This window comes from Oncorhynchus kisutch, unplaced genomic scaffold (genome assembly GCF_002021735.2).
Source record: "Oncorhynchus kisutch isolate 150728-3 unplaced genomic scaffold, Okis_V2 scaffold2442, whole genome shotgun sequence".
Lineage (NCBI taxonomy): Eukaryota > Metazoa > Chordata > Actinopteri > Salmoniformes > Salmonidae > Oncorhynchus > Oncorhynchus kisutch.
In genome coordinates, this window is record NW_022264387.1 from 690,613 (window position 1) to 705,491 (window position 14,879).

The following is a 14,879-nucleotide window of genomic DNA, read 5'->3' on the forward strand; positions in this document are numbered from 1 at the left end:
GGGATAGAGTATAAACAGAATGTTTAGGGCCTCATTATGAATGGTTCAGGTTCGGGTGTAACGGCTTTCTTCCTGTGAAGGAGAGGCGGACCAAAACACAGCGTGGTTGAAGTTCATGGTTCTTTAATAAGAGACACTTAACATGAACAAACTACAAAACAATAAATGTGGCAAAACCGAAACCTATCTGGTGCAGCAAACACAAAGACAGGAAACAACCACCCACAAAACCCAACACAAAACAGTCTATAAGAGACAATAACTAACACCTGCCTCTGATTGAGAACCATAACATAGAATGCCCACCCAGCTCACGTCCTGACCAACACTAAAACAAGGAAAGCACAAAAGAACTATGGTCAGAACGTGACAGCCCCCCCCCCTCCCCAAGGTGTGGACTCCGACCGCACAAGCTAAACCTATAGGGGAGGGTCTGGGTGGGCATTGTGGGAGAAAGATGTACTTATAGGGAGAAACATAATACTGTAACACAAGAGAAAGATACACTTAGAGTGATTTGCCATTCTGGTAAAATGTATTGTCTATTGTATAGGACAGGAGGCCAGAGTAAGGCCATGAGAGCATAGGACAGCTGGACAAACCAATGTCAGAGGGACATACAAAGGAGGGGGTCAGCCAAATGACCAACGGATGGACTATAGACATAGGGCATATATTTTTAGGACATGAAGAGAAGAGACACATTGTCACACCCTGACCATAGTTTGCTTTGTATGTTTCTATGTTTTGTTTGGTCAGGGTGTGATCTGAGTGGGCATTCTATGTTGGATGTCTTGTTTGTCTATTTCTATGTCTGGCCTGATATGGTTCTCAATCAGAGGCAGGTGTTAGTCATTGTCTCTGATTGGGAACCATATTTAGGTAGCCTGTTTGGTGTCGGGTTTTGTGGGTGATTGTTCCTGTCTCTGTGTTTGCACCAGATAGGGCTGTTTTGAGTTCTCACGTTTATTGTTTTTGTTAGTTTATTCATGTATAGTGTCTTTATTAAAAAACATGAATAACCACCACGCTGGGTTTTGGTCCGCCTCTCCTTCACCACAAGAGAACCGTTACACGCTGCGTTTTGGTCCTCCTCTCCTTCACCACAAGAGAACCGTTACACGCTGCGTTTTGGTCCGCCTCTCCTTCACCACAAGAGAACCGTTACAGAATCACCCACCACGCTGCGTTTTGGTCCACCTCTCCTTCACCACAAGAGAACCGTGACACACTGCGTTTTGGTCCGCCTCTCCTTCACCACAAGAGAACCGTGACACACTGCGTTTTGGTCCGCCTCTCCTTCACCACAAGAGAACCGTTACAGAATCACCACGACGCTGCGTTTTGGTCCTCCTCTCCTTCACCACAAGAGAACCGTTACAGAATCACCACCACGCTGCGTTTTGGTCCGCCTCTCCTTCACCACAAGAGAACCGTTACAGAATCACCACCACGCTGCGTTTTGGTCCTCCTCTCCTTCACCACAAGAGAACCGTTACAGAATCACCACCACGCTGCGTTTTGGTCCGCCTCTCCTTCACCACAAGAGAACCGTTACAGAATCACCACCACGCTGCGTTTTGGTCCGCCTCTCCTTCACCACAAGAGAACCGTTACAGAATCACCACCACGCTGTGTTTTGGTCCGCCTCTCCTTCACCACAAGAGAACCGTTACAGAATCATCACCACGCTGCGTTTTGGTCCTCCTCTCCTTCACCACAAGAGAACTGTTACAGAATCACCACCACGCTGCGTTTTGGTCCGCCTCTCCTTCACCACAAGAGAACCGTTACAGAATCACCACCACGCTGCGTTTTGGTCCTCCTCTCCTTCACCACAAGAGAACCGTTACAGAATCACCACCACGCTGCGTTTTGGTCCGCCTCTCCTTCACCACAAGAGAACCGTTACAGAATCACCACCACGCTGCGTTTTGGTCCGCCTCTCCTTCACCACAAGAGAACCGTTACAGAATCACCACCACGCTGCGTTTTGGTCCGCCTCTCCTTCACCACAAGAGAACCGTTACAGAATCACCACCACGCTGCGTTTTGGTCCTCCTCTCCTTCACCACAAGAGAACTGTTACAGAATCACCACCACGCTGCGTTTTGGTCCGCCTCTCCTTCACCACAAGAGAACCGTTACAGAATCACCCACCACAACAGGACCAAGCGGCGTGGTGACAGGCAGCGGCAGCAGGAGCAGCGAAAGGAGGAATGGACATGGGAAGACGTTTTGGACGGCAAGGGTTGTTACACTTGGGAGGAGATACTGGCTGGAAGAGTTCGCCTCCCATGGGAACAGGTGGAGGCACTTAGGAGAGCAGAGGCAGCCAGAGAGAGGAGCCGGCGATACGAGGGAACACGGTTGGCAAGGAAGCCCGGGAGTCAGCCCCAAAAATGTATTGGGTGGGGGCTCACAGGGAGTATGGCGACGCCAGGTAGGAGACCTACGCCAACTTCCTGTGCTTACCGGGGGGCTGGAGAGACCGGGCAGGCACCGTGTTATGCTGTGACGCGCACAGTGTCCCCAGTGCGGTTGCATAGCCCGGTGCGATACATTCCAGCTCCGCGTATCGGCCGGGCTAGAGTGGGCATCGAGCCAAGTGCCATGAAGCCGGCTCTACGCATCTGGTCTCCAGTGCGTCTCCTTGGGCCGGCTTACATGGCACCAGCCTTGCGCGCGGTGTCCCCGGTTCGCCTGCATAGCCCAGTGCGGGCTATTCCACCTCGCCGCACTGGCAGGGCGACCGGGAGCATTCAACCGGGTAAGGTTGGTCAGGCTCGGTGCTCAAGAGCTCCAGTGCGCCTGCACGGTCCGGTCTATCCGGTACCACCTCCACACCCCAGCCCACCGGTGGCAGCTCCCCGCACCAGGCTTCCTGCGCGTGTCCTCGGCCCAGTACCACCAGTGCCAGCACCACGCATCAGGCCTATAGTGCGCCTCGCCTGTCCAGCGCTGCCAGAGTCTCCCGCCTGTCCGGCGCTGCCGGAGTCTCCCGCCTGTCCGGCGCTGCCGGAGTCACCCGCCAGCCCAGAGGGCCCAGAGGCGCCAGAGCCCCTCAGCCCAGAGGCGCCAGAGCCCTTCAGCCCCGAGCTGCCAGAGCCCTTCAGCCCCGAGCTGCCAGAGCTTCCGCCCCTCTGTCCCGAGCTGCCAGAGCTTCCGCCCCTCTGTCCCGAGCTGCCAGAGCTTCCGCCCCTCTGTCCAGAGCTTCCGCCCCTCTGTCCAGAGCTTCCGCCCCTCTGTCCAGAGCTTCCGCCCCTCTGTCCCGAGATTCCGCCCCTCTGTCCCGAGCTTCCGCCCCTCTGTCCCGAGCTTCCGTCCCTCTGTCCCGAGCAGCCCCTCTGTCCCGAGCTGCCCCTCTGTCCAGTGGGGTCATTTAGTAGGGTCGCCGTGGTTAGGAGGCCACGGAAGCGGACAAGGTGGCGGACTAAGACTATGGTGAAGTGGGGGCCACGTCCAGCACCAGAGCCGCCACCGCGGACAGATGCCCACCCAGACCCTCCCCAATAGGTTCAGGTTTTGCGGCTGGAGTCCGCACCTTGGGGGGTGGGTACTGTTTTGTTTGGTCAGGGTGTGATCTGAGTGGGCATTCTATGTTGGATGTCTTGTTTGTCTATTTCTATGTCTGGCCTGATATGGTTCTCAATCAGAGGCAGGTGTTAGTCATTGTCTCTGATTGGGAACCATATTTAGGTAGCCTGTTTGGTGTCGGGTTTTGTGGGTGATTGTTCCTGTCTCTGTGTTTGCACCAGATAGGGCTGTTTTGAGTTCTCACGTTTATTGTTTTTGTTAGTTTATTCATGTATAGTGTCTTTATTAAAAAACATGAATAACCACCACGCTGCGTTTTGGTCCGCCTCTCCTTCACCACAAGAGAACCGTTACACACATAGTCTACTAGTCCTAATAAGGACAGACATACCAAAGACCACACCAAGCTGAACATAAGGGGCCCATAGGATAAGATGGGCATGTATATTTTTGGGACATGAAGAGGTCCTGTCACCATTATAACTTGACTGAAAGCAGATATGGGCGTTATTGGGCGTGAACAAGCAGGAAGCACATATTGAAAGATAATGGTGGCAGATGGACTGAGGGAAGTAACTTCATTTGCATGTGAGATGGACTCATGTGCTGTGTGTGTATAAAAACAGAGCCAGAGCTCTGGAAAGGGGTGTGTTCTGCAGACCATCTAGGCTTCTGATATGTTTGTATTAAAAGGGTGTGTACCGCGGACCATCTAGGCTTCTGATATGTTTGTATTAAACGGGTGTGTTCTGCAGACCATCTAGGCTTCTGGTATGTTTGTATTAAAAGGGTGTGTTCTGCAGACCATCTAGGCTTCTGATATGTTTGTATTAAAAGGGTGTGTTCTGCAGACCATCTAGGCTTCTGATATGTTTGTATTAAAAGGGTGTGTTCTGCAGACCATCTAGGCTTCTGGTATGTTTGTATTAAAAGGGTGTGTTCTGCAGACCATCTAGGCTTCTGATATGTTTGTATTAAAAGCCTTTATTGAATCACAAGTTCTTGTAAGTGTTATATTTTGTAACGATCCTCCACGACAACACACACACACACACTGGACACACACACACACACTGGACACACACACACACACACTGTACACACACACACACACAACACATACTGGAGACACACACATATTGGACACACAGACAAACACACACACACACTGGACACACACACACACTGGACATTCAGTCACACACTAGACACACACACACACACTGGACAGACACTACACAAACACACTACACACACTGGACCCTCACACACACACACACTGGAAACACACACACACTGGAAACACACACACACACACACATGCTGACACACACACTGGACTCACACGGACAAACACTGTACTCATACACACTGGACTCACACACACACACACACACACACATACTGGAAATTCATACTTCAACGCATCATCCTCATCATACTTCAACACATCATCCTCATCAACACATCATCCTCATCATCCTCATCAACACAGCATCCTCATCAACACATCATCCTCATCATACTTTAACACATCATCCTCATCATATCTCAACACATCATCCTCATCATATCTCAACACATCATCCTCATCAACACATCATCCTGATCATACATCAACACATCATCCTCATCATACCTCAACACATCATCCTCATCAACACATCATCCTCATCAACACATCATCCTCATCATACCTCAACACATCATCCTCATCAACACATCATCCTCATCATAACTCAACACATCATCCTCATCATATCTCAACACATCATCCTCATCAACACATCATCATGAAGAAGGCGCAGCAGTGCCTCTTCAACCTCAGGAGGCTGAAGAAATTCGGCTTGTCACCAAAAGCACTCACAAACTTCTACAGATGCAAAATCGAGAGCATCCTGGCGGGCTGTATCACCGCCTGGTACGGCAACTGCTCCGCCCACAACCGTAAGGGTCTCCAGAGGGTAGTGAGGTCTGCACAACGCATCACCGGGGGCAAAATACCTGCCCTCCAGGACACCTACACCACCCGATGTTACAGGAAGGCCATAAAGATCATCAAGGACATTAACCACCCGAGCCACTGCCTGTTCACCCCGCTATCATCCAGAAGGCGAGGTCAGTACAGGTGCATCAAAGCTGGGACCAAGAGACTGAAAAACAGCTTCTATCTCAAGGCCATCAGACTGTTAAACAGCCACTACTAACATTGAGTGGCTGCTGCCAACACACTGACACTGACACTGACTCAACTCCAGCCACTTTAATAATGGGAATTGATGGGAAATGATGTAAATATATGACTAGCCACTTTAAACAATGCTACCTTATATAATGTTACTTACCCTACATTATTCATCTCATATGCATACGTATATACTGTACTCTATATCATCGACTGCATCCTTATGTATCACTAGCCACTTTAACCATGCCACTTTGTTTACATACTCATCTCATATGTTATACTGTACTCGATACCATCTACTGTATCTTGCCTAGGCTGCTCTGTACCATCACTCATTCATATATCCTTATGTACATATTCTTTATCCCCTTACACTGTGTATAAGACAGTAGTTTTGGAATTGTTAGTTAGATTACTTGTTGGTTATTACTGCATTGTCGGAACTAGAAGCACAAGCATTTCGCTACACTCGCATTAACATCTGCTAACCATGTGTATGTGACAAATAAAATTTGATTTGATTTGATTACCTCAACACATCATCCTCATCAACACATCATCCTCATCAACACATCATCCTCATCATAGATCATCACATCATCTTTATCACCAACATCATTGACATCATCATCATTGAATGTATAAACCTGTTCAGATGCAGTAATCAGTATATGATCATCGTCCTCTGACTTATCCTCCTCTTCCTCTTGTTGTATTGGGTCTGCCATGCTTGGAGGAGTCAAAAATATATACAAAAAGAATTGTGTATATAAAAATACATAAATAAATACATTATAATAATATATAACAATTCATATTTAAAATACATTATAATAATATATAACAATTCATATTTAAAAATGTATTAATAGAAAATATAAATGCTTTTTTAAACAGTTCATTTCTAATATATTAACGTATCAATATATCCTAACTCACTGTTTATAAATGTATTAATAATAAACAGTTCATTTATAATATATTAACGTATCAATATATCCTCCTTTTTCTCACTGTTTGGACTTTAGGGAAATGGGTGTCTGTTGCTTGTTGACTGAAACTGTTTTCCTGCAGAGTCATGGACTTTAGGGAAATGGGTGTCTGTTGCTTGTTGACTGAAACTGTTTTCCTGCAGAGTCATGGACTTTAGGGAAATGGGTGTCTGTTGCTTGTTGACTGAAACTGTTTTCCTGCAGAGTCATGGACTTTAGGGAAATGGGTGTCTGTTGCTTGTTGACTGAAACTGTTTTCCTGCAGAGTCATGGACTTTAGGGAAATGGGTGTCTGTTGCTTGTTGACTGAAACTGTTTTCCTGCAGAGTCATGGACTTTAGGGAAATGGGTGTCTGTTGCTTGTTGACTGAAACTGTTTTCCTGCAGAGTCATGGACTTTAGGGAAATGGGTGTCTGTTGCTTGTTGACTAAAACTGTTTTCCTGCAGAGTCATGGACTTTAGGGAAATGGGTGTCTGTTGCTTGTTGACTAAAACTGTTTTCCTGCAGAGTCATGGACTTTAGGGAAATGGGTGTCTGTTGCTTGTTGACTACAACTGTTTTCCCGCAGAGTCATGGACTTTAGGGAAATGGGTGTCTGTTGCTTGTTGACTAAAACTGTTTTCCTGCAGAGTCATGGACTTTAGGGAAATGGGTGTCTGTTGCTTGTTGACTACAACTGTTTTCCTGCAGAGTCATGGACTTTAGGGAAATGGGTGTCTGTTGCTTGTTGACTGAAACTGTTTTCCTGCAGAGTCATGGACTTTAGGGAAATGGGTGTCTGTTGCTTGTTGACTGAAACTGTTTTCCTGCAGAGTCATGGACTTTAGGGAAATGGGTGTCTGTTGCTTGTTGACTGAAACTGTTTTCCTGCAGAGTCATGGACTTTAGGGAAATGGGTGTCTGTTGCTTGTTGACTGAAACTGTTTTCCTGCAGAGTCATGGACTTTAGGGAAATGGGTGTCTGTTGCTTGTTGACTGAAACTGTTTTCCTGCAGAGTCATGGACTTTAGGGAAATGGGTGTCTGTTGCTTGTTGACTAAAACTGTTTTCCTGCAGAGTCATGGACTTTAGGGAAATGGGTGTCTGTTGCTTGTTGACTGAAACTGTTTTCCTGCAGAGTCATGGACTTTAGGGAAATGGGTGTCTGTTGCTTGTTGACTGAAACTGTTTTCCTGCAGAATCATGGACTTTAGGGAAATGGGTGTCTGTTGCTTGTTGACTGAAACTGTTTTCCTGCCGAGTCATGGACTTTAGGGAAATGGGTGTCTGTTGCTTGTTGACTGAAACTGTTTTCCTGCAGAGTCATGGACTTTAGGGAAATGGGTGTCTGTTGCTTGTTGACTGAAACTGTTTTCCTGCAGAGTCATGGACTTTAGGGAAATGGGTGTCTGTTGCTTGTTGACTGAAACTGTTTTCCTGCAGAGTCATGGACTTTAGGGAAATGGGTGTCTGTTGCTTGTTGACTAAAACTGTTTTCCTGCAGAGTCATGGACTTTAGGGAAATGGGTGTCTGTTGCTTGTTGACTGAAACTGTTTTCCCGCAGAGTCATGGACTTTAGGGAAATGGGTGTCTGTTGCTTGTTGACTGAAACTGTTTTCCTGCAGAGTCATGGACTTTAGGGAAATGGGTGTCTGTTGCTTGTTGACTGAAACTGTTTTCCTGCAGAGTCATGGACTTTAGGGAAATGGGTGTCTGTTGCTTGTTGACTGAAACTGTTTTCCTGCAGAGTCATGGACTTTAGGGAAATGGGTGTCTGTTGCTTGTTGACTAAAACTGTTTTCCTGCAGAGTCATGGACTTTAGGGAAATGGGTGTCTGTTGCTTGTTGACTACAACTGTTTTCCCGCAGAGTCATGGACTTTAGGGAAATGGGTGTCTGTTGCTTGTTGACTAAAACTGTTTTCCTGCAGAGTCATGGACTTTAGGGAAATGGGTGTCTGTTGCTTGTTGACTACAACTGTTTTCCTGCAGAGTCATGGACTTTAGGGAAATGGGTGTCTGTTGCTTGTTGACTGAAACTGTTTTCCTGCAGAGTCATGGACTTTAGGGAAATGGGTGTCTGTTGCTTGTTGACTGAAACTGTTTTCCTGCAGAGTCATGGACTTTAGGGAAATGGGTGTCTGTTGCTTGTTGACTGAAACTGTTTTCCTGCAGAGTCATGGACTTTAGGGAAATGGGTGTCTGTTGCTTGTTGACTGAAACTGTTTTCCTGCAGAGTCATGGACTTTAGGGAAATGGGTGTCTGTTGCTTGTTGACTGAAACTGTTTTCCTGCAGAGTCATGGACTTTAGGGAAATGGGTGTCTGTTGCTTGTTGACTAAAACTGTTTTCCTGCAGAGTCATGGACTTTAGGGAAATGGGTGTCTGTTGCTTGTTGACTGAAACTGTTTTCCTGCAGAGTCATGGACTTTAGGGAAATGGGTGTCTGTTGCTTGTTGACTGAAACTGTTTTCCTGCAGAATCATGGACTTTAGGGAAATGGGTGTCTGTTGCTTGTTGACTGAAACTGTTTTCCTGCCGAGTCATGGACTTTAGGGAAATGGGTGTCTGTTGCTTGTTGACTACAACTGTTTTCCTGCAGAGTCATGGACTTCATATATTCTTCCCCGTTGTCCTCTTCTTGGATAGACTCTGCTTGATCCCTGCAGGCACTATTTTATTAAAACATTTAAATCATTTTAACAGAGTCTTTAAAAGTAATAACTATAATAATACAGGCCCTACCGTATCCGTAAAGAGCTCTTCACTCCATTCATGTTGCTTCTTCGTCCTCTATAACAATCACTTCTGTTGGGGTGTTGGTTCTTTACCCTCTATAACAATCACTTCTGTTGGGGTGTTGGTTCTTTACCCTCTATAACAATCACTTCTGTTGGGGTGTTGTTTCTTTACCCTCTATAACAATCACTTCTGTTGGGGTGTTGGTTCTTTACCCTCTATAACAATCACTTCTGTTGGGGTGTTGGTTCTTTATCTATAACAATCACTTCTGTTGGGGTGTTGGTTCTTTACCCTCTATAACAATCACTTCTGTTGGGGTGTTGGTTCTTTACCCTCTATAACAATCACTTCTGTTGGGGTGTTGGTTCTTCATCCTCTATTACAATCACTTCTGTTGGGGTGTTGGTTCTTTACCCTCTATAACAATCACTTCTGTTGGGGTGTTGGTTCTTTACCTATAACAATCACTTCTGTTGGGGGTGTTGGTTCTTTACCATCTATAACAATCACTTCTGTTGGGGTGTTGGTTCTTTACCCTCTATAACAATCACTTCTGTTGGGGTGTTGGTTCTTTACCCTCTATAACAATCACTTCTGTTGGGGTGTTGGTTCTTTACCCTCTATAACAATCACTTCTGTTGGGGTGTTGGTTCTTTACCCTCTATAACAATCACTTCTGTTGGGGTGTTGGTTCTTTACCCTCTATAACAATCACTTCTGTTGGGGGTGTTGGTTCTTTATCCTCTATAACAATCACTTCTGTTGGGGTGTTGGTTCTTTACCCTCTATAACAATCACTTCTGTTGGGGTGTTGGTTCTTTACCCTCTATAACAATCACTTCTGTTGGGGTGTTGGTTCTTTACCCTCTATAACAATCACTTCTGTTGGGGTGTTGGTTCTTTACCCTCTATAACAATCACTTCTGTTGGGGTGTTGGTTCTCTATCTATAACAATCACTTCTATTGGGGTGTTGGTTCTTTACCCTCTATAACAATTACTTCTGTTGGGGTGTTGGTTCTTTATCTATAACAATCACTTCTGTTGGGGGTGTTGGTTCTTTATCCTTAACAATCACTTATGTTAGGGGTGTTGGTTCTTGATCCACATCCATTACTTCAGGTAGCTCCTTTGTAAATGTAGGCTAACCTTTATAGATTGACATATTACAATATAAACGTTTTACTTAAAAATGCAGATAATTTACATAAAATACAATACAGTAAAAATATTAGTTACCTGAAAATTCTATGTCATTCAAAAGTCTGCAGAAACAAAATATTTGAACATTGTTAAATATTTGGAAAAAAAACTTCTTAGAAATTGAAAGAGCGATAACATTACAGATAGTCCACACACACACACACACACACACACACACACACACACACACACACACACACACACACACACACACACACACACACACACACACACACACACACATACACACACACACACACACACACACACACACACACACACACACACACACACACACACACACACACTATAAAATGTCAAGTAATTGTTTTCTATAACTGTGAACATCCACTAGGTGGAGCCAGTTGTTCTCTCTTGATTAGAGCCTTTGCATCATTCTGAGTCACTTTGAGACATAAAACTGACGTTTGTTTGGTTGAGGGGATCACATCATGTAGTCCCATGGAGGGAATCACATCATGTAGTCTAATAGAGGGGATCACATCATGTAGTCTAATGGAGGGAATCACATCATGTAGTATAATGGAGGGGATCACATCATGTAGTCCCATGGAGGGGATCACATCATGTAGTCCCATGGAGGGGATCACATCATGTAGTCTAATGGGGGGGATCACATCATGTAGTCTAATGGAGGGGATCACATCATGTAGTCTAATGGAGGGGATCACATCATGTAGTCCCATGGAGGGGATCACATCATGTAGTCTAATGGAGGGAATCACATCATGTAGTCTAATGGAGGGAATCACATCATGTAGTATAATGGAGGGGATCACATCATGTAGTATAATGGAGGGGATCACATCATGTAGTCCCATGGAGGGGATCACATCATGTAGTCTAAAAGGGGGATCACATCATGTAGTCTAATGGAGGGGATCACATCATGTAGTCCCATGGAGGGGATCACATCATGTAGTCTAATGGAGGGGATCACATCATGTAGTCTAATGGAGAGGATCACATCATGTAGTCCCAAGGAGGGGATCACATCATGTAGTCCCATGGAGGGGATCACATCATGTAGTCCCATGGAGGGGATCACATCATGTAGTCCCATGGAGGAGATCACATCATGTAGTCCCATGGAGAGAATCACATCATGTAGTCTAATGGAGGGGATCACATCATGTAGTCTAATGGAGGGGATCACATAATGTAGTCTAATGGAGGGAATCACATCATGTAGTCTAATGGAGGGGATCACATTATGTAGTCCCATGGAGGGGATCACATCATGTAGTCTAATGGAGGGAATCACATCATGAGGGCTAATGGAGGGGATCACATCATGTAGTCTAATGGAGGGAATCACATCATGTTGTCTAATGGAGCGGATCACATTATGTACTCCCATGGAGGGGATCACATCATGTAGTCTAATGGAGGGGATCACATCATGTAGTCTAATGGAGGGAATCACATCATGAGGAATAATGGAGGGGATCACATCATGTAGTCTAATGGAGGGAAACTCATCATGTGGCGGGATCACATCACGTAGTCCCATGGAGGGGATCACATCATGTAGTCTAATGGAGGGGATCACATCATGTAGTCTAATGGAGGGGATCACATCATGTAGCCTAATGGAGGGGATCACATCATGTAGTCCCATGGAGGGAATCACATCATGTAGTCTAATGGAGGGAATCACATCATGTTGTCTAATGGAGGGGATCACATTATGTAGTTCCATGGAGGGGATCACATCATGTAGTCTAATGGAGGGGATCACATCATGTAGTCTAATGGAGGGAATCACATCATGAGGACTAATGGAGGGGATCACATCATGTAGTCCCATGGAGGGGATCACATCACGTAGTCCCATGGAGGGGATCACATCATGTAGTCCCATGGAGGGGATCACATCATGTAGTCTAATAGAGGGGATCACATCATGTAGTCCCATGGAGGGGATCACATCATGTAGTCCCATGGAGGGGATCACATCATGTAGTCTAATGGAGGGGATCACATCATGTAGTCCCATGGAGGGGATCACTTCATGTAGTCCCATGGAGGGGGTCACATCATGTAGTCCCATGGAGGGGATCACATCATGTAGTCCCATGGAGGGGAACACATCATGTAGTCCCAAGGAGGGGATCACATCATGTAGTCCCACGGAGGGAATCACATCATGTGGTCTAATGGAGGAGATCACATCATGTAGTCTAATGGAGGGGATCACATCATGTAGTCTAATGGAGGGAATCACATCATGAGGACTAATGGAGGGGATAACATCATGTAGTCTAATGGAGGGAATCACATCATGTAGTTCCATGGCCGGATCACATCACGTAGTCCCATGGAGGGGTTCACATCATGTAGTCCCATGGAGGGAATCACATCATGTAGTCTAATGGAGGGGATCACATCATGTAGTCTACTAGAGGGGATCACATCATGTAGTTTAATGGAGGGGATCACATCATGTAGTCCCATGGAGGGGATCACATCATGTAGTCTAATGGAGGGGATCACATCATGTAGTCCCTTGGAGGGGATCACATCATGTAGTCCCATGGAGGGGATCACATCATGTAGTCCCATGGAGGGGATCACATCATGTAGTCTAATGGAGGGAATCACATCATGTAGTCTAATGGAGGGGATAACATCATGTAGTCCAATGGAGGGGATCACATCATGTAGTCTAATGGAGGGAATCACATCATGTAGTCTAATGGAGGGAATCACATCATGTAATCTAATGGAGGGGATAACATCATGTAGTCTAATGGAGGGGATCACATCATGTAGTCTAATGGAGGGAATCACATCATGTAGTCTAATGGAGGGAATCACATCATGTAGTCCCTTGGGGGGGGGGGGGGGGGTCACATCACGTAGTCCCATGTAGGGGATCACATCATGTAGTCTACTGGAGGGAATCACATCATGTAGTCCCATTGGGGGGGGGGTCACATCACGTAGTTCCATGGAGGGGATCACATCATGTAGTCTAATGGAGGGAATCACATAATGTTGTCTAATCGAGGGGAACACATCATGTAGTCTAATGGAGGGGATCACATCATGTAGTCTAATGGAGGGAATCACATCATGAGGGCTAATGGAGGGGATCACATCATGTAGTCTAATGGAGGGAATCACATCATGTTGTCTAATGGAGGGGATCACATTATGTTGTCTAATGGAGGGGATCACATTATGTAGTCCCATGGAGGGGATCACATCATGTAGTCTAATGGAGGGGATCACATCATGTAGTCTAATGGAGGGGATCACATCATGTAGTCTAATGGAGGGAATCACATCATGAGGACTAATGGAGGGGATCACATCATGTAGTCTAATGGAGGGAATCACATCATGTAGTCCCATGGAGGGGATCACATCACGTAGTCCCATGGAGGGGATCACATCATGTAGTCCCATGGAGGGAATCACATCATGTAGTCTAATGGAGGGGATCACATCATGTAGTCTAATAGAGGGGATCACATCATGTAGTCCCATGGAGGGGATCACATCATGTAGTCCCATGGAGGTGATCACATCATGTAGTCTAATGGAGGGCATCACATCATGTAGTCCCATGGAGAGGATCACTTCATGTAGTCCCATGGAGGGGATCACATCATGTAGTCCCATGGAGGGGATCACATAATGTAGTCTAATGGAGGGAATCACATCATGAGGGCTAATGGAGGGGATCACATCATGTAGTCTAATGGAGGGAATCACATCATGTTGTCTAATGGAGGGGATCACATTATGTAGTCCCATGGAGGGGATCACATCATGTAGTCTAATGGAGGGAATCACATCATGAGGGCTAATGGAGGGGATCACATCATGTAGTCTAATGGAGGGAATCACATCATGTTGTCGAATGGAGCGGATCACATGATGTACTCCCATGGAGGGGATCACATCATGTAGTCTAATGGAGGGAATCACATCATGAGGAATAATGGAGGGGATCACATCATGTAGTCTAATGGAGGGAAACTCATCATGTGGCGGGATCACATCACGTATTCCCATGGAGGGGATCACATCATGTAGTCTAATGGAGGGGATCACATCATGTAGTCTAATGGAGGGGATCACATCATGTAGCCTAATGGAGGGGATCACATCATGTAGTCCCATGGAGGGAATCACATCATGTAGTCTAATGGAGGGAATCACATCATGTTGTCTAATGGAGGGGATCACATTATGTAGTTCCATG